Source organism: Macaca thibetana, chromosome 10, assembly GCF_024542745.1.
Source record: "Macaca thibetana thibetana isolate TM-01 chromosome 10, ASM2454274v1, whole genome shotgun sequence".
Lineage (NCBI taxonomy): Eukaryota > Metazoa > Chordata > Mammalia > Primates > Cercopithecidae > Macaca > Macaca thibetana.
In genome coordinates this window covers 55,064,292-55,082,478 of record NC_065587.1, presented here as the reverse complement: position 1 = coordinate 55,082,478, position 18,187 = coordinate 55,064,292, and the positions used below count along the sequence as shown (strand labels likewise).

The 18,187-nt window shown below is 43.4% G+C and overlaps 1 long non-coding RNA gene across 1 annotated transcript in view; it reads left to right on the top strand.

The window, feature by feature from the left end:
* The window catches only part of LOC126963901 (uncharacterized), a 29,029-nt gene extending 19,917 nt beyond the window's left edge, over window positions 1-9,112 (top strand). Inside the window, exon 4 of the long non-coding RNA XR_007729255.1 lies at window positions 3,991-9,112. This is a non-coding gene — a long non-coding RNA (uncharacterized LOC126963901). The remainder of the gene's footprint in view (window positions 1-3,990) is intronic.
* The last annotated feature ends 9,075 nt before the right edge of the window (window positions 9,113-18,187 follow it).

Sequence of the window (18,187 nt, the reverse complement as noted above, 5' to 3'; positions counted from 1 at the left end):
ACACTTTGGGAGGCTGAGGCAGGCCGATCCCTTGAGTCCAGGAGCTTGAGACCAGCCTGGGCAACGTGACAAAACCCTGTCTCTATAAAAAATACAAAAAAATTAGCTGAGCATGGTGGCGGGCGCCTGTAGTTCCAGCTACATAGGAGGCTGAGATGGGAGGATCGCTTAAACCCAGGTAGGTCAAGGATGCAGTGAGCAGAGATCACGCCACTGCACTCCTGTCTAGACAACAGAGTGAAACCCTGATTCAAAAAAAAAAAGAAAGAAAGAAAAAAGAAAACCATGAGAGACAAAATATATTTACCATACTGTACTTATTGAAACCATAAGTTTATGTTATTGATTTACAAGATGAATTGTCTGCCTGAAAAAGGCAGGCAACCTAAGCTGCAGGCCTCAACCTATCATACATATCAAGCAATTCCACTCTTTCTTATAATGTCACAATTTTTCTTCACTTCTTGGGAGTACTTCTTGCATCACTGGTAGCACTTGTTATGGGTCCCATGATGTCATTCAAGGTTTATGGCATTGCACTAAACACAGCGAAAAATACCTAAGAACGTTATGAGATCACTTTTTACTGCCACAGGCAATTTACTGGAGAGATGAACTGCTCGTGCAGAGATGATTAGCGGCACACAGCATCTTAAGTGGAAACTTGCAACCCTTGAGCTCACAGCAATAGCAATAGGAGGTGGCTATGAAATTATTACAGTAGTACAGTATGTACTACAGTTTTTTGTTTGTACTTTTTTTGAGACAGGGTCTTGCTCTGTTGCACAGGCTGGAGTGCAGTGGTGTGTTCATAGTTCACTGCAGAGTCGAATTCCTGGGCTCTAGTGATCCTCCCACCTCTGCCTCCTGAGTAGTTAGGACTATAGTCATATGTCACTACACTTGGCTATTTTTTTAACTATAGCTAATTTTACGCAATTATGAGTTAATACTGCATCTTCACATTTGTTGACATTTCTCTTAACTGTGAATGGCGCCATGCACCATCTGTTTGTGTGTAAGTTTTGATGAATTTTAACTTTTTATAATAGATGTGTGTATATTTTATGGTAGTAAATGAAAACAATAGATAAGTATTTGCATATTTTCATACGTTGATGACATATGATATTTCCTTTTTCCTTTTCTTGATATTTCTAGGGTATGTTTCATCTGTGGGTTTTTTCAAATTGTCACAAATCTTCAAAAACACTTCAATATATTTATTGAAAAAAATCTGCCCATAAATAGACCTACACAGTTCAAACCTGTGTTGTTCAGGGGTTAAGTATACTTTTAAAATAAATACTTGGAGTATTAGGAGAAGGGAGGATGATGTTAAACTGCCTTCTAGAAAGACAGCTATGCTTAACTACAGGACTCTAATTTCTTTAAGCCAGTAATGCAAGTTTGGGGCCAGAGCTGAATTGCTTGTAATAGATGATGCAAAGTATTGTCACAAGAGGTCTTCCTTCCCAGTTGTTGCTTCATGCATGACCCAGCTTCTCTTCTAAACAAATGTTGAGCAAACATTTATTTAAAGGAAAAAGTGACACTGATTTCTTAGTTGCTCTGGGCATCTGTATATCTCAGGTTGGCAAGGGGTCTTGGCAAGAATGGAGCAGAAGCCCAAACCTAGATGAGCCATCAAATCAGGCAGACACCAAGGTGACAATTTGGGGCAGGGACCAAGGTCAGAGCCCTGTCACAGGAACTGTGGAACAGACTTCTTGAATTGGGTAGTGGTCCAGTTATTGAAAGACCAGCCCACATCCCAAAAGAAAAAACAGTAAAAGATCTGACTAGGCAAATTTCCAAATGAAGAAAAACAAATGGCCAATATGAAAAAAGGAAGTGTTCAGCCTCATTAGAAAGTAAAACAACAAAGGGTATTTTTTTCCTTGTCTGATTGGCAAAGTTTCTTTTTTCTTTTCCTTCCTTCCTTCCTTCCCTCCCTCCCTCCCTCCTTCCCTCCTTCCCTCTCTCCTTTCCTTCCTCCCTTCCGTCCCTCCTTCCTTCCCTTTCTCCCTCCTTCCCTTCCCTTCTCCTTCCTTCCTTCCTTCTTTCCTTCCTTCCCTCCTTCCCTCCCTCCCTCCCTCTCTCCTTCCTTCCCTCCTTCCCTCCCTCCCTCTCTCCTTCCTTCTCTCCTTCCCTCCCTCCCTCCCTCTCTGCTTCCTTCCTTCCTTCCTTCCTTCCTTCCTTCCTTCCTTCCTTCCTTCCTTCCTTCCTTCCTTCCTCCTTCCTTCCTTCCTTCCTTCCTTCCTCCTCCTTCCTTCCTTCCTTCCTCCTCCTTCCTTCCTTCCTTCCCCTCCTTCCTTCCGAAACTCATTGTTGAGGGAGTGGTGAAACGGTATTCTCAAGCACAGCTGGTAGTTGTGTGAGTTGACACAGCTTTTCTGGAGGGCAATTTGGCAGACTGTATTTAAAAATTCTAAAGACAAGCACTCTTTTTGATCCAGCAATTCTACTTCTACGAATTTCTCCTAAGGAAATAATTAGAAGTGAACACAAAGATGAATAATAGCAGCTCAACATTTACAGGGTGTTCACTCTGTGCAGACAGTATGCTAAGCACTTAGACTTAGCTCATTTAGCCCTTATAGCAACATGCAATGTGAGGAGTATTGTCAAGTCCATTTTTAGGTGGGGAAACTGAGTCCCAAGGAGGTGGTGTAAGTTGATTAAGTTCAAGTAGCTGATAAGTGACAGGATGCTCAAATCCTGATCTCTTTAACTCCAAAACCCATTCTCTGAACCACCTTGTTATCCTATCCTCTGGAACACTGGGTGTAAAAAAGATGCTCTACATAGCCCCGTTTAAAATGGCAAAAATTCTGAAATAAGCTAAATGTGCAAGAATTGGGGAACATTAAATAAATCATGTAGGATCATATGATAAAATACATAGTCATTAAAATAAGTTCTGAAACAACAATGACACCGGGAAATGTTCATGATATATCAAATGGGGAAAATGATGTATAATAGTTATGTCCCATTTTAATTTTAAAAATGCATATGTGCTATTTTTATGAAGTTTAAAAATAGGAAAGACCAGGGTGTCATGATCAAGGTTGGAGGGGAAAGAGGTTGTCAATTGGAAAGCCTGCTGGGTTGCATGGATGTATACATACGCAAAAATTAAGCCAGTTGTACAGTTAAAATTTGTGTGTTTTATACAAGTTTATGTAAGTTATATCTCACTTTAAAAATACATAAATGCATAGAAAAAGCCCTGGCCAAAAAAAAAAAAAAAATTAGCAGTGATTGTTGCTAAGTGTAATTTTCATTTTATTCTTTATACTATTCTGTGTATGTATGGGCTTTTAAATTTTTTTGTTTTTTAGTTTTTGGGGGTTTTCTTTAAAGATGGGGGCTTGCTATGTTACCTAGGCTGGACTCGAACTCCTGGGCTCAAGCAATCCTGCCTCAGCCTCCTGAGTACCTAGGATTACAGGCACGTACCACCATGCCTGGCCTTCTGTGCTTTCCTTCCCCTGCATTCCCCATCCCTTCAATGAGCCTGTATTATCTTTTTTTTTTTTTTTTTTTTTTTTTTTTTTTTGAGACGGAGTCTCGCTCTGTCGCCCAGGCTGGAGTGCAGTGGCCGGATCTCAGCTCACTGCAAGCTCCGCCTCCCGGGTTCGGGCCATTCTCCTGTCTCAGCCTCCTGAGTAGCTGGGACTACAGGCGCCCGCCACCTCGCCCGGCTAGTTTTTTGTATTTTTTAGTAGAGACGGGGTTTCACCGTGTTAGCCAGGATGGTCTCGATCTCCTGACCTAGTGATCCGCCCGTCTCAGCCTCCCAAAGTGCTGGGATTACAGGCTTGAGCCACTGCGCCCGGCCTGAGCCTGTATTATCTTATTCTTGGGGGCTGGGGGAGAACATGCACATGACGGCCAGGCTGTAGTCCAGACCTAGAACCCTGGGGGTGGCAGAGCTTTTCAAGGACTCCAGTGCTGGGCACCAACCTGAGTCTGATCTTGCAGGCACAACACCGTGGTTCCAAGGAAGCAGAGAAAGGTGGAGAGAAGTTCAGTGGCCAGCCCTGTTTGGAGGTAAATGTGAGTGAGAGTCCCTGAGTAGCCTTAGATGAACAAGAAGCAACACCCTTAAGATAAGTGCCTCCGACTTTAAAATTCAACTGGGCAAAGGCTGCATGTAGCCATCTTGGCCACTGAGCCGTCGTGGTCACAGCAACAATTCATTGTTCAGCTGCCAGTTGGATGCCTTGTTGCTCACTGGTGATGACACCAGGTCCCCAGGGAGCACACTGGCTGTCCATCAGAAGCCTTTTTCTGGCAGCAGTGAGCCATCTCTGCCTCCTCTCTCTTTTAAAGGGGCGGCTTCTGCCTGGGCAAGGGAACTAGGTTTGGGCCACCTTGATTCTTTCTTTCCATTTCAAGTGTAATTCCAGGGCGGTGGAGAAATTAGAGAAGTACAAGGTAGGTTACTGTGGGTGTTTCTCAAGATCCCAGCTTCAGCTCACTCCTGACAATAAAATCTTGCCAACCAAGACGTGGATCAAAATAAAGATGGATCTAAAAATTAAAATCCGGTGGATATAAAAAAATTTCACTAAATGTTTCTAGTGGATCTAAAAAAATTACATTTTAAAAATCTTTGGTATATAAAATTGCTGGTAAATACTAAACAGGCTTAAATATAAAATGAGGAAAAATAACTGAGAATTATCAGTTATTTCCATCTTCCTTACTAAGAAATACTAATTTGATTAAAGCCATCAAATGTGCCTAGTTAAAAAAAAAATTCCACATTTCTTAGCTTCTGTTGCAGCTAGGGGTGGCATATAACACAGTTATGGTCAATGAAATACAGACTAGGAATTCACAGAAAACTTTCCTTTCCTGATTTAGTCATTCTCTCCTTTTTCCTGGGTGGAGTAAGAACATGATGGCTGGAGCTGCAGCAGCTGTTTTGCAATCATAAGGAAAATCCCAGGAGAATTAACAGCCCCTTCAACCGTGATATCTTTGAAGCACTGAAATGGTGACGGCAACTGCCTAACTCTTCACTACTTGTTTATTTAAGACACTAGCTTCTCAGGCTTTCTGTAATTCACGGCTAAAAGCAAACTTTTTTTTTTTTTTTTTTTTTTTTTTTTGAGATGGAATTTCCATCTTGTTGCCCAAGCTGGAGTGCAATGGTGTAATCTCGGCTCACTGCAACCTATGACTCCCGAGTTCAAGCAATTCTCCTGCCTCAGCCTCCTGAGTAGCTGTGATTACAGGTACGTGCCACCAGGCCCAGCTAATTTTTTGTATTTTTAGTAGAAATGGAGCTTAACCATGTTAGCCAGGCTGGTCTCAAACTCCTGACCTCAGGTGATCTGCCCACCTTGGCCTCACAAAGTGCTGGGATTACAGGCGTGAGCCACCACGCCCGGCCTAAAAGCAGTCTTTAACTGATTCACTCCATTAAAGTAAAAATAACAACATAGTAAAAGTAGCAACATAAAACAGGAAGTTAGGGGAGAAAAGATGGAAAAGTATAACAGTGCCAGTGTTTTATTGCATGTAGTCACCATCTAAAATTGATATATATGGCTAAAAACAACAATGTCTGCAACCTCTTAATGTTTTCAGGAGGGATCTTTAAGGGGCTCATATATTTCTTTTGGTGGAAAAATTGCTATCTAAAGTTCATAAATTCTTTCTTTGCATTTGTTTCTAAAATTCCATTAAATTCAAGTAAAATAAATGAAATACCCTTCAAAACTTAAGAAGAGTATTATAATATCAAATAATTTTTAGAAATTATTTCTGATTACCTGTCTGTATCGATGCATTGAAAGATGTGTGGAGTGGTGTTCATCTCATATGAATTATGTTCATTTCTGGCTTTTTATTTTTGTTTTTAAACTTTTAATCTTGAAATGATTGTAGATTTACAGAAAAGTTGTAAAGATGGGACAGAAAGTTCTGATTTCCTCCTCACTCAACTTCCTCTAATGTCAACATCTTATGCAATCATGCTACATGTATAAAAATTAAGACATTAACTTGGTAATTATTATAGTATGATGCTGTTAACTACAATGCGTACTTCATTCAGATTTTCTAATTTTTCCACTGATGTCTTTTTTGTGTTCTATTTTGCAAACCAGAATACCACATTGCGTTTAGGTATCACATCTCCTTTGTCTCCTCTGGCCTATGACAGTTTCTTGGTTTTTCCTTTCCTTTCAAAACCTTGACACTTTTGAAAAGTGGTGGTCAGATACTTTTAGAATGTCCCTGAATTTTGACGTGTTTGGTGTTTTGTCATGATTTGACTGAGGTTTTAGGCTTTGGGGAAGAAAACCACAGAAGTGATGTGTCTTATCATCCCATTCATTACATGAAAGGGCACGTGATCTCCACATGACTTCTCACTGGTGATGTTGACCTTGATCATTTGACTTTTTTACTTTATTCTTTGTACTTTTTAAATATTGCTTTAATTCCTTATAATGAGTATGTCAAAAAAGGGAATTTGGAAGTGCTACATATACTGAAGAACTCCACAAATGTGAGGGTTAAATTTTTTATTTGAAAGACAGGATTGATGTCCAAGGCTTGGCTGAAAGAGGGAGGAGAAGATAAGTATAGCTACGACATCAATGTTTAATTGCGTGGAGGCCAGCCAGGGTGGCAGGGAAAGATGAAGATGACTTTGAGATTTATGTAACTGCTAGCAGAGCAAAGAGTTAGGGTCTCATACAAATATTTCTTAATATTGATACATTTCCCTTTAGCCTATCCCTGGGTGAGATTGGGGGTTACCCCACTGGCCAAGTTGGAAATGGCATAACAGCAGAGAGCTAATTCTGTTGCAAAAGCGAATGGGCGTGGGAACTAATGTTGACTAAGCACCAGGTATGTTCCAAGTGCTTGACTAAATCATCACAACTCTGCCTGCTAAGTATGCCGGTCATCTCCATTTTATGGGGAAATGGAGACTCAGAGAAGTAAAGTAACTTGCCTAAAGCCACTTGGCCAGTTAACCATCAAATGTCTATCAGGCAATGTACCAGGCAGGCACAGGAAAGTTACTGTTTGAATCTAGATCTCTGTGACATTAAAGCCACACTCTTCCCCCTACTCTCTACTTATACACACTTTACACCACCTGCTTCCCAGGAAGGCCTGCAGACACGTACAGGAATCCCAATCATGGGGAAAGAAGATGAGCTTCTGCGACTATTCCAATCCATAAGATTTTTCAAATTCTTCACAATCTCTGTCTCATAGATCAGAGAGATCCATGAAACCCCAGGTCAAGATCCCACCACCCTCTGAACGATTTGGACAGCTATTCTCTGCAATCAGATGGAAGAAAGGGCTTGGGGTAGCTGGAACAGCCTTCCCTTATCCCTGCTCTTGACAAGACCATAGGATGCAAGGAGAAACAAAGAAAGAGAGGGCGAGAGGTGGCAGGGAAAAAGAGAGGCGGGGAGAGAGAAACTGTTTAGTTTTGGATTCCTTATTCCAGTTAGCCCTAAGGCCAGCTCCCAGTCCCTCCTAAGGATGGATTTGAGCCAAATAGAAACCCCTTTTTATTAAAGCTAGTTCAAATTTGGTTTCTTTAACTTGAAACCAATGTGGGCACACGGACGGGGCCCCAGTATCATTTACTATCTGGTGGTAACCATGTCGCTGCTGATTTTTGTGGTGAAAGTGATGAGGTGGAGAAGCAGTTCACCTTTGGCTGGTGCTGCTACTGTTGTTGCTGCCACTGCCAGCAATATGGGGCTTGGTGGTGGTGGTGGTGACCTGTGGTGGTGCTTGTGAGTGTGACGATTATTGGAGGGGCTAGCGATTATGGATACCAAAATTCCTTGGCAGAGATGCTGGTTATTGGAGGGGCTAAAGATCATGGGTACCAGCACCCCTATTCAAGGTTTGTCTCTTTCTTTTATGCTTTGTATTTCTACAATGGCCCTGGGGAGTGAAATGACTTAGAATTTCATCTTGTCAAGACTGGTAGATGAAAACATGACTGAAGAATTAATGTGCATTCATTCCACCAGTTAAGTCCTGTTGTATGTATTTTTTAACAATGCATGCATTCCCTGGGGCTGTAATTTATTCTACTTGCCATGATGTCATGGTTCACTACGAAAAGTAGGAGCATGGTGACTTCAGACTTCTCAACACATTAAACCTATGAGCAGAGTGTAACCCGCCAACGTTGTGCCTGGAAGTCCTGAAGACTTCTGGGATGGACTCATCCTGCATCAACGAGCCTAGTTGTTTTCAGCTAAAGCTTGTGAGTATGAGGGTACAGGGACTGTGCTTGTGAGTAAGCAGGCCGGCGTGCTGCTGGGGGTGCATCAGGTAGAGAGACTATAGCGTGTGCATCTGTTCCTCTCTCTCAACGTCTGCCCGAATCTCCTTCACCCTCCCCGGAGTGAAGCAGTGAGGCAGGAGCAATGCTCACATTTCACTCCAAGCACCTACCTCGTTATATTTTCAGCAAAATAGCTTTCTACCTAAGAAGTATTCTGGGACAAATGTAAAGTTTATTCATCCATTCAATTAATGTCAGTGATGAGCCATGCCCTTGTCTAGGTGCTGGGGGTGTAAGAGTGGAAGGAAGGAACCCACAAATCCCTGCTCTTATACAGCTGACACTCTAGTGGATTTAAACATGTCTCATTCTCATCACACATAGGTGAGGAAACTGAGGTTAATTGACTTAACCAAGGACAAACAGTAAAGGGCAGAGCTAAGATTTTAAGTAAGGTCAGTCTGATCCCAAAACCCATGCACCTGACCAACTCTGTATTATCTTCAGTGAACATTTTTTAAAAATTTGTACTGACCAACATCTTCTCACCATTCTTCAGGTACTAGAAACCTCCATTACTTCTGGTAAACCACTCTTTCCAATCTCCAAGATCATCTAGAAAAACTCCAGTAAAGGCATCCTATCCTCCTTCAACTGAAGAATGGGTACATAACCCAAATGTCATTCCAATGCCGGTTTCTGCTATCAAGACCTCCTGGATGTATGACTTTTTTTTGTTCTCAAGTAGATTTTTCAGCTTTGCCTATGATTCTGTAAGCCATCCCATATTTTTCCAATAAACCTTTTTTTATCCAGTTATACAGAGTTCACTTCTGTTGCATGTAACCAAAGAACGAAACTAACACATCATCCCTGCACCCTCTAGGTCTTAATTTGACCCAAAGCAAGTTCTGTTATCTACTAACTAGAAAGTAGTGCACCCACCTCACAAGTAGGAAATCTTGTTTGTTTGAGCCAGGCCTGCCGACATCCCTGGCTTCTGGCCCCTTGTTCAGACCCTAGCCTTCCAGGAAAAGCTTCCCTACTCTGCACTGGGGCTGCCAGACTTGCAGATGCTGCACACTCAGCAAAAGCAGTGGAGGAGCCTGAGCTATATTTGAGCTTCTCTGAAAGCACACAGACGCAGCCCCCTGTGCTCTGGCTGGCCGAGGGGACTGATAATTAACAGTACTCTTGTTCAGAGCACAAATGGAACAGGTGATGGGTCAGCAAGTTCAGAATCAGAGCCACAGCCAATGTCTCCATCCCCAAGTCTATTTTTGGGTCACCACAGATGCTTATTAACACCACATATCAGGGCTACAGGACAGACAAGAGACTTGTCTTGGGGAACTTGTCAGTCAAAATTACATTGAGTTGTATGTAACAAGTCTGACCAGATACAGTTTTTTTCCCCTCACCTAACAAGAAGTTCAGTGGTAGGCAGTCCAGGCGGGTACAGAGGCTCAAATAAATCCTTAAGGGTTGAAGCTCTTTTTATCTTCCTGATCTGCTATCCTGAGCAGCTGGCTCTCACCCTCATAGTCACAAGATGGCTGCCCCACTTCCAGAAGTCTCACCTACATTCCAGGTAGGAATAAAAGCAAAAGCAAACAGGAGAAGTCATGTTCCTGATGAGCTTTCCCTACCCCTTTGTATGAGGAAGACAAGAGATTCCAAGGAAGCCTCATCCAGATTTTCCTGTTCCTCTCATTGGTCAGAACTGGGTCAGAGGACCAGCTGCAAGGGTATTTTTAACTGGGCATATTGTCATTCAAACAAAATTGGGATTCTGTTACTAAGTAAGAAGGGGAGTAAAGGCATTGGTTAAGTAACTAGTAGTGTATGTCATAAAAGGTAAGATGGGAAATGGGTCATCATCGAGGGAAGCCTCTAAGGGGCTTAGTCACAGGTTCTCAGGACCACACAAGGTGGACCCATTTCCAGGGTCCCCATGTGGAAAGGCAGAGGGCTGGAGGGAGGTCTTAGGGCTGTTCACAGCCCCACCCTCGTTCTCATGGTAACCTACAGCGAAAACCAGGAGCCACATGAATCTATCCTTTATTTATTTATTTAGAGATGGAGTCTCGCTCTGCCGCCCAGGCTGGAATGCAGTGGCACGATCTCGGCTCACTGCAACCTCCGCCTCCTGGGTTCAAGCTATTCTCCTGCCTCAGCCTCCCGAGTAGCTGGGATTACAGACATGTGCCACCATGCCTGGCTAATTTTTGTATTTTTAGTAGAGACAGGGTTTCACCATGTTGGCCAGGCTGGTCTTGAACTCCTGACCTCAGGTGATCTGCCTGCTTCAGCCTTCCAAAGTGTTGGAATTACAGGGGTGAGTCACTGAGCCTGGTCAAATCTGTCCTTTAAAGATGGCATTGAGGTCAGGGAAATGTGGGAAAGGTAGAGGGGTTCACCAAAAAAAGAGTCAAACAGCTCTGGTTTCAAATCCAAGCTCTGCCAAATACCAATGCTCTGACCTTGGGTGAATCACTTAACTTCTCTAAAATGGGGGTGATAACTTGCACAGGTTTTGTGAGGCTCAAAAAAAAAAAAAAAAAAAAAAAAAAAACTTCAAGTATACATTGCACATCATAGCTATCCAAAAAATGGCAGTTATTTTTACATTAATTCCCTCCTTTTCTAAATAGTGAAAATGAAGCCCAGAGAGGGGAAGAAAGATGACCTAAGTCACACAGCCAGATAGAGGCAGAGCTGCGACTGGGCCCAGGCTATCTGACTTCCACCCTGAGGGGTGCTCCCTATCATCACTGCCTGTCTCTGTAACAAAATGATTAACATTCATTAAAGTGTGAAATTAGGTCTGAATGGTAGAACAAAGTCTCTGATTTAGAATTTTATTTAAAAACACAAACCTCAAATTTCAGATATTGAAGATGCCAAAAGTCAAGCAGAAAAGGTAGAGGCATCCTGGTGAATTCTATTCATTGTTACTATCATTTACTGAGTGCCCCAACCGTGTGCCTGACATCACGCTAAAGGGTCTACCTAAGGGCAGTGGCTAACATTTAAGGAACACTATGTTAGTTTCCTGTGGCTGCTATAACAGAATCCCACAAACTTAGTGGCTTAAAAACACATCTTTTTTTTTTTTTTTTTTTTTTTTTTGAGACAGGGTCTGACTCTGTTGCCTAGGCTAGAATTCAGTGGCATGATCATAGCTCACTGCAGCCTCAACCTCTCAGGCACAAACGAGCCTCCTGCCTTGGCCTCCTGAGTAGCTGTAGCTGGGATTACAGGCATGCACCACCATGTCCAGGTAATAATTTTTTTTTTTTTTTTTTTTTTTTTTTTTTTTTTTTTTTTTTTAGAGATAGGGTGTCTATGTTGCCCAGGCTGGTCCTGAACTCCTGGGCTCAAGCCATCCTCCCGCCTCGACCTCTAAAAGTGCTGGGATTACAGGAGTTAGCCACCACACCCAGCCCAAAACACAAATTTATTCTCTTACAGTTCTGGAGGTCAGAATTCCTGAGATCACTGTGTCAGAAGGGCTGTGTTTAATGAGCTCATTCCCTTGCTTTTTTCAGATTCTAAAGGCCACCTGCATTCCTTGGCTTGTGGCCCCTTCTTTCGTCTTCAAAGCTGGCAGTGCAGCAGGTTCAGATCAATCTCTCCCCACCACACATAAACACCCTCGCCTCTGCTTTCATTGTCACAGCTCCTTCTCAGATTCTAACCCTCCTACTTCCCTCTTCCATTTTCAATTATATTGAGTCCACTAGGATAATGCCCCCATCTCAAAATCCTTTTTTTTTTTTTTGAGACGGAGTCTCACGCTGTTGCCCAGGCTGGAGTGCAGTGGCACGATCTCGGCTCACTGCAAGCTCCGCCTCCTGGGTTCACGCCATTCTCCTGCCTCAGCCTCCTGAGTAGCTGGGACTACAGGCGCCCGCCACCGCGCCCGGCTAATTTTTTGTATTTTTAGTAGAGACGGGGTTTCACTGTGGTCTCGATCTCCTGACCTTGTGATCCGCCCGCCTCGGCCTCCCAAAGTGCTGGGATTACAGGCTTGAGCCACCGCGCCCGGCCTCAAAATCCTTAATCACACCTACTAGATCCCTTTTGCCATGTAAGGTAACATTCACAGGTTCTGGAGTTTGGGATGTGGACATCTTTCGTAGACCACTAGTTTAGCTACCATAGCTTATATGCACCTGGAATTGCTGTGAATTCATATAACCCTCTGGACAAACCTAGGAAGTACATACTAAGGCAGGATAGATAGGCAAGGGAGTAATGTGTCCTCAGACCACAGCAACCATGGCTGTGACTGTGACCGTCCACACAATAAGCCCCAGCATTTGCACTGTAGTCCAGCTCATTCAAGCAAAGCTATCTCCAGTGGGGAACTTCTCCCATGGAGAGCATGCATATTTTGATTTTACCTGTCCTCAGACTGATGCTTTGCTCACTATAATAGTAAAAAAAAACACACCTCTGGGTAGAGATTTAAGATGCTACTGAGACATGCAGTGTATGAACAAGCATGTGGTACTGCACATGTTCGCCCAGAGGACCATCCAAAACATGCTTGCTAGCAACACCTCTTCCTATCCCCTTAGGTAAGACTCCCCTAAAGGGAGTTTCCCCGCTCAGAATCACCTCACAGGGTGGACTGTCTATTCTGTACCTAACTTTCAGAACATTCTTTCTCCTTTGCAATAAATTGCTCTGTGCTGCATCTTCTTTGCTGTGTGTCTCTTGTTTAACCCACTGCCATTTAGAAAAAAAAAAAAGTGCTGCTCGCTGCCAGCACTCATTTAACTTTACATTATCATGCTCTTTGAGGCTGAAGCAAATCTGACTGATTTTCAGTGTGAAAATAAAATGTAAAAAATCTTCTGGGCGTTATTTATTTCTTTTTTCTTTTCTTTTTTGAGACAAGGTCTTGCTCTGTCACCCAGGCTGGAATGCGATGGTGCAATCTCGGCTCTCTGCAAACTCTGCCTCCTGGGTTCAAGCGATTCTCCTGCCTCAGCCTCCCGAGTAGCTGGGATTACAGGTCCCCACCACCACACCTTGCTAATTTTGTATTTTTAGTAGAGATGGGGTTTCACCATGTTGGCCAGTCTGGTTTTGAACTCCTGGCCACAAGTGATCCACCAGCCTCAGCCTCCCAAAGTGCTGCGATTACAGGCGTGAGCCACCGTGCCTGGAGTTATTTATTTCTAAAGTTAAATTGTCTCTAATTCTAATGTAACAGAAATATATCTGATGATTAGTATTTAATTTTTTTCATGTGGTGAATTGCAAAGCGTGGAACAACACAAAGCAGAACATCACATTCTGCACAAAAATGTCGCCTTTCTCTTCAGATCTTCTTGCCATTCCTGTTGTGTGAGCAGCAAACTTTGCAGCCACCAGTTGGATTCTGTTTCCCTGATATGGGTGGTATGCTCTTGGGGAAGTGTCTTCCAGACAGGTGAAGAGGTGTGATATCATCAGAGCACGGATGACCTCAAAGATGTTACCACCCTGGCTTGGGATGCTTTTGCAGCATTCTTCCTATCAGTGTCAGTCTGAAATTTACACGGCTAATCGTGTGCTCAGGATTGTCCTTCTCGAGCAGGATGTAGGAGCACAGCACTGCCATGTTTAGAAGGTTGCGAATGAGTTTCTTATACCAAACCTTGTGCCTTTTGCGCTCAGTTGGATAAGAAGAGAGCATCTGATCAACCGAGTCCACCATGCTCATATTCTCGTTATATTCCACAATGACACATGGCCTCTTAGTTTTATTTCCATTTCTGTGGTCTAGCTCAATAACAGTATCATTGTGGAATGTTGAAAACATTGTCACCTCCTTGTCAAACCATTTTAGTGCCATAAATTCACCACGGAATTAACATCATGCATAGGAATGCTATGTTTTCTAGGATTTGACATTTTCAGTGATTGAGGATCACTATATTTTGTAAATGGAAATACCACTACTAAAAAGAGAATGCTGCAGAATGATGTCTGCCCGAGAGTTATCTCAGGGAAAATGCTGCAGCCGCACAAGTATTCTCAGGGCAAATGGGAAATGGATTAAATTATTTTATTTTATTATTAATATTTTTTGAGACGGAGTCTTGCTCTGTCACCCAGGCTGGAGTGCAGCAGTGTGATCTCGGCTCACTGCAACCTCCACCTCCTGGGTTCAAGCAATTCTCCTGCCTCAGCCTCCCAAGTAGCTGGGATTTCAGGCCACCATGCCCAGCTATTTTTGTATTTTTAGTAGAGACAGGGTTTTACCATGTTGGCCAGGCTGATCTCGAACTCCTGACCTCAAGTGATCTACCTGCCTCGGCCTCCCAAAGTACTGGGATTAGAGGTGTGAGCCACTGTGCCTGGCTGGTTAAATTATTTTAAACTAAGAAGATAAGAACTGAGGTTCCACAACAGCTATCACCAATACTATCATTTTGCCCATTTTCAATTGACAAGCCGTGTTAGTTTCCTATTGCTGCTATAACAAATTGCCACAAACTTAGTGGCTTAAACAATGCAAATATGTCATCTTACAGTTCTGCAGGTTACAAGTCTACACGGGCACCTTGGGCTGTATTCCTTCCCAGGACCACCTGCATTCCTTGGCTAATGACCTCGTTCATCTACCCAGCAACAATGACTAAGTCTTTCTTATCACTCCAGTTGTTCTTCTGTAGTTGCATCTTCTTCCCTCTGAATTTCCTCTCCTGCCTCCCTCTTCCACTTTAAAGACCTTCGTGATTACACTGGGTCCACCCAGACAGTTACACAGAATACTCTCCCTGCCTTAAAGTTGGGCAATTAGGAGGGTTTTGTTTTTGTTTTTTGAGACAGGGTCTGGCTCTGTCACCCAGTGTGGGGTACAATGGTACAATCTTGGCTCACTGCAACCTCCGTCCACCTGTAGGACTCAAGCAAGCCTCCCATCTCAGCCTCCCAAGTAGCTGGAACTACAAGTGGGCGCCACCATGCCCAGCTAATTTTTTTTTTTTTTTTTTTTTTTTTTTTGGTAGAGATGGGGTTTCGTCATGTTTCCCAGGCTGGTCTGGAACTCCTGGGTTCAAGTGATCCTCCTGCCTCAACCTCCCAAAGCACTGGGATTACAGGCGTGAGCCACCATGCCCAGTAGATTACCAATCTTAATTCCATCTGCAGCCTCAATTCCCTTTTGCCATGTAACCTCACATATTCACAGGTTTGGTTTTAGGACATGGGCATTTGTGAGAGGCCATGATTGTGCCTGCCACACAAGTCAAAGACCCAGAGAGGCTAAATAATTTGCCACAGGTTATATGGCTAGAAAATGGTAGAGCCAGACTTCAAATGCAGGCTGATCCCAACACTTTGAATGAGTGCTGACCCAGGCACTGTCATTGTTAATCATTGCACTACATTTCCCTAGCTCGCTTTCCCTTCTTGGCAACCCTACTGTGAGGTAGGTATGGTTATGACTGCTATGTGCAGTTTACAGTTGAAGACATGGAGACTCTTAGGGATGACATAGCTTGGCCAAAATTCACACAGGTAGTGGAAAGCAGAGGAACCAGGTTAGTCGGACTCAGATAAGAGATGCACCCAAAGCCAGGCATGGTGGCTAACACCTGTAATCCCAGCACTGTGGGAGGCCAAGAGGGGAGGATCACTTGAACTCTAGAGTTTGAGACCAGCCTGAGCAACATAGGTAGACCATGTCTCCACAAAAAATTTTAAAAAATAGCCAGGCATGGTGATGTGCACTTGTAGTCCCAGCTACTTGGGAGGCTGAGGTGGGAGGATTTCTTGAGCCTAGGAGGTCAAGGCTGCAGTGAACTATAATTGCACCACTGCACTCCAGCCTGGGTAACAGAGCAAGACCTTGTCTCAAAAAAAAAAAAAAAAACCCCAAAAACCAAAAAACAAACAAAAACAGAGAGAGACAGAGAGGTACCCATAATGAAAGGAGGAAGAAACTGGTTAACTGTGAGAGCGAGACTGTCATCCTTAAACCAAGAGCGTTTCAGCTGGTGCGGTGGCTCACACCTGTAATCTCAGCACTTTGGGAGGCGAAGGTGGGCGGATCACCTGAGGTGGGGAGTTCGAGACCAGCTTGACCAATATGGAGAAACCCCGTATCTAATAAAAATACAAAATTAGCTGGGCATGATGTCAGGTGTTGTAATCCCAGCTACTCAGGAGGCTGAGGCAGGAGAATCGCTTGAACCTGGGAGGCAGAGGCTGCAGTAAGCCAAGATTGCGCTATTGCACACCAGCCTGGCAAAAGAGCAAGACTCCATCTCAAAAAACAAACAAACAAAAAACAAACCACAAGAGCATTTCAAATACTTTCGTTAAAATCAACAGCTCTTCTCTTAGGTTAGAGAAGTTAACTGGACTACTCTCATTTCCTTCAGACCTCTTCTCAAATGTCAGCTACTCAGGGATACCCTGACCACCCTATCCAAAATAACAGCTCTCATGCCCCAATCCCCCATTCTCTTATCTCTTCCCTTACTACTTGTCATAATTATGTAAACTTTTTGTGCTAGAACAAATGCTTCATGAGAGCAGGTGCTGTGTCTGTTTTGTACACTGCTGCATTCCCAGGGTCTGGCACCCAGCAGGCACTCCATAATTTTTTAGTCTGAAATCAATAATAACTTAATCCAATCTCAATATTCTCATCAATGGACTTGAGAATAAGCAATGTTATTAATGTATCTACATTTAGATACTGGGACTCTTGGCATTTCAATTGAAAAAGGCTTTTGGAGATATGAAGGACTGGACTAGCAAGAAATTCTCCAAGTTTCTAGCCTTGGCTGATCATCAAAATTTTAAGGGAAGGCCAGGCACAGTGGCTCATGCCTGTAACCCCAGCACTTCGGGAGGCCAAGGCAGGCAGATGGCTTGAGCTCAGGAGTTCAAGACCAGCTTGGGCAATATGGTGAAACCCCATCTCTACAAAAAAATACAAAAAATTAGCCAGGTATGGTGGTACATGCCTGTAGACCTAGCTACTCAGGAGGCTGAGGTGGGAAGATGGCTAGAGCCCAGGAGGCAGAGGCTGCAGTGAGCCAAGCTCATGCCACTGCACTCCAGCCTGGGTGACAGAGCCAGACCATGTCTCAAAAAAAAAAAAAAAAAAAAAAAAATGTGTGAGGGAAACTTGATTAAAACACCAATACCCAGTGCTACCCTCAAAGATTCACATTGAATTGGCCTGGAGAGGGGTCTGAACATCAGCATTTTTTAAGGCTCTCCAGTTGATGCTAACGTGCCTCTGTGGTTGACATTCACAGCCCTGGACCTCCTAAAACAGAATCCCTGGGACAGAGGTTTTCAACCTTGACAGAGCTTTGGAAAATACTGATGTTGGAGTACCACCTCTAAAGATTTTGATGTAATTAGACTGGGTGAGGCCCAGAGAACAGATTTTTCATTTTTGTTATTATACTTTTCAGCTCCAGAATGTCTATGTAGCTCTGTACATTGTTGTCCTGATTTCCTTTAGTTTTTTTTTTTTTTTTTTTTTTTTTTTTTTTTTTTTTTTTTTTTTTTGAGACGGAGTCTCGCTGTGTCTCCCAGGCTGGAGTGCAGTGGCGTGATCTCGGCTCACTGCAAGCTCTGCCTCCCGGGTTCACGCCATTCTCCCGCCTCAGCCTCCCAAGTAGCTGAGACTACAGGCGCCCGCCACCACGCCCGGCTAATTTTTTTTGTATTTTTAGTAGAGACGGGGTTTCACCATGTTAGCCAGGATAGTCTCGATCTCCTGACCTCGTGATCCACCCGCCTCGGCCTCCCAAAGTGCTGGGATTACAGGCTTGAGCCACCGCGCCCGGCCTCCTTTAGTTTTTTTTGTCCAAGATTTCCTTGAGTTCTTTGAGCATATTGAACATAGCTGATTTAAAGTCTTTGGCT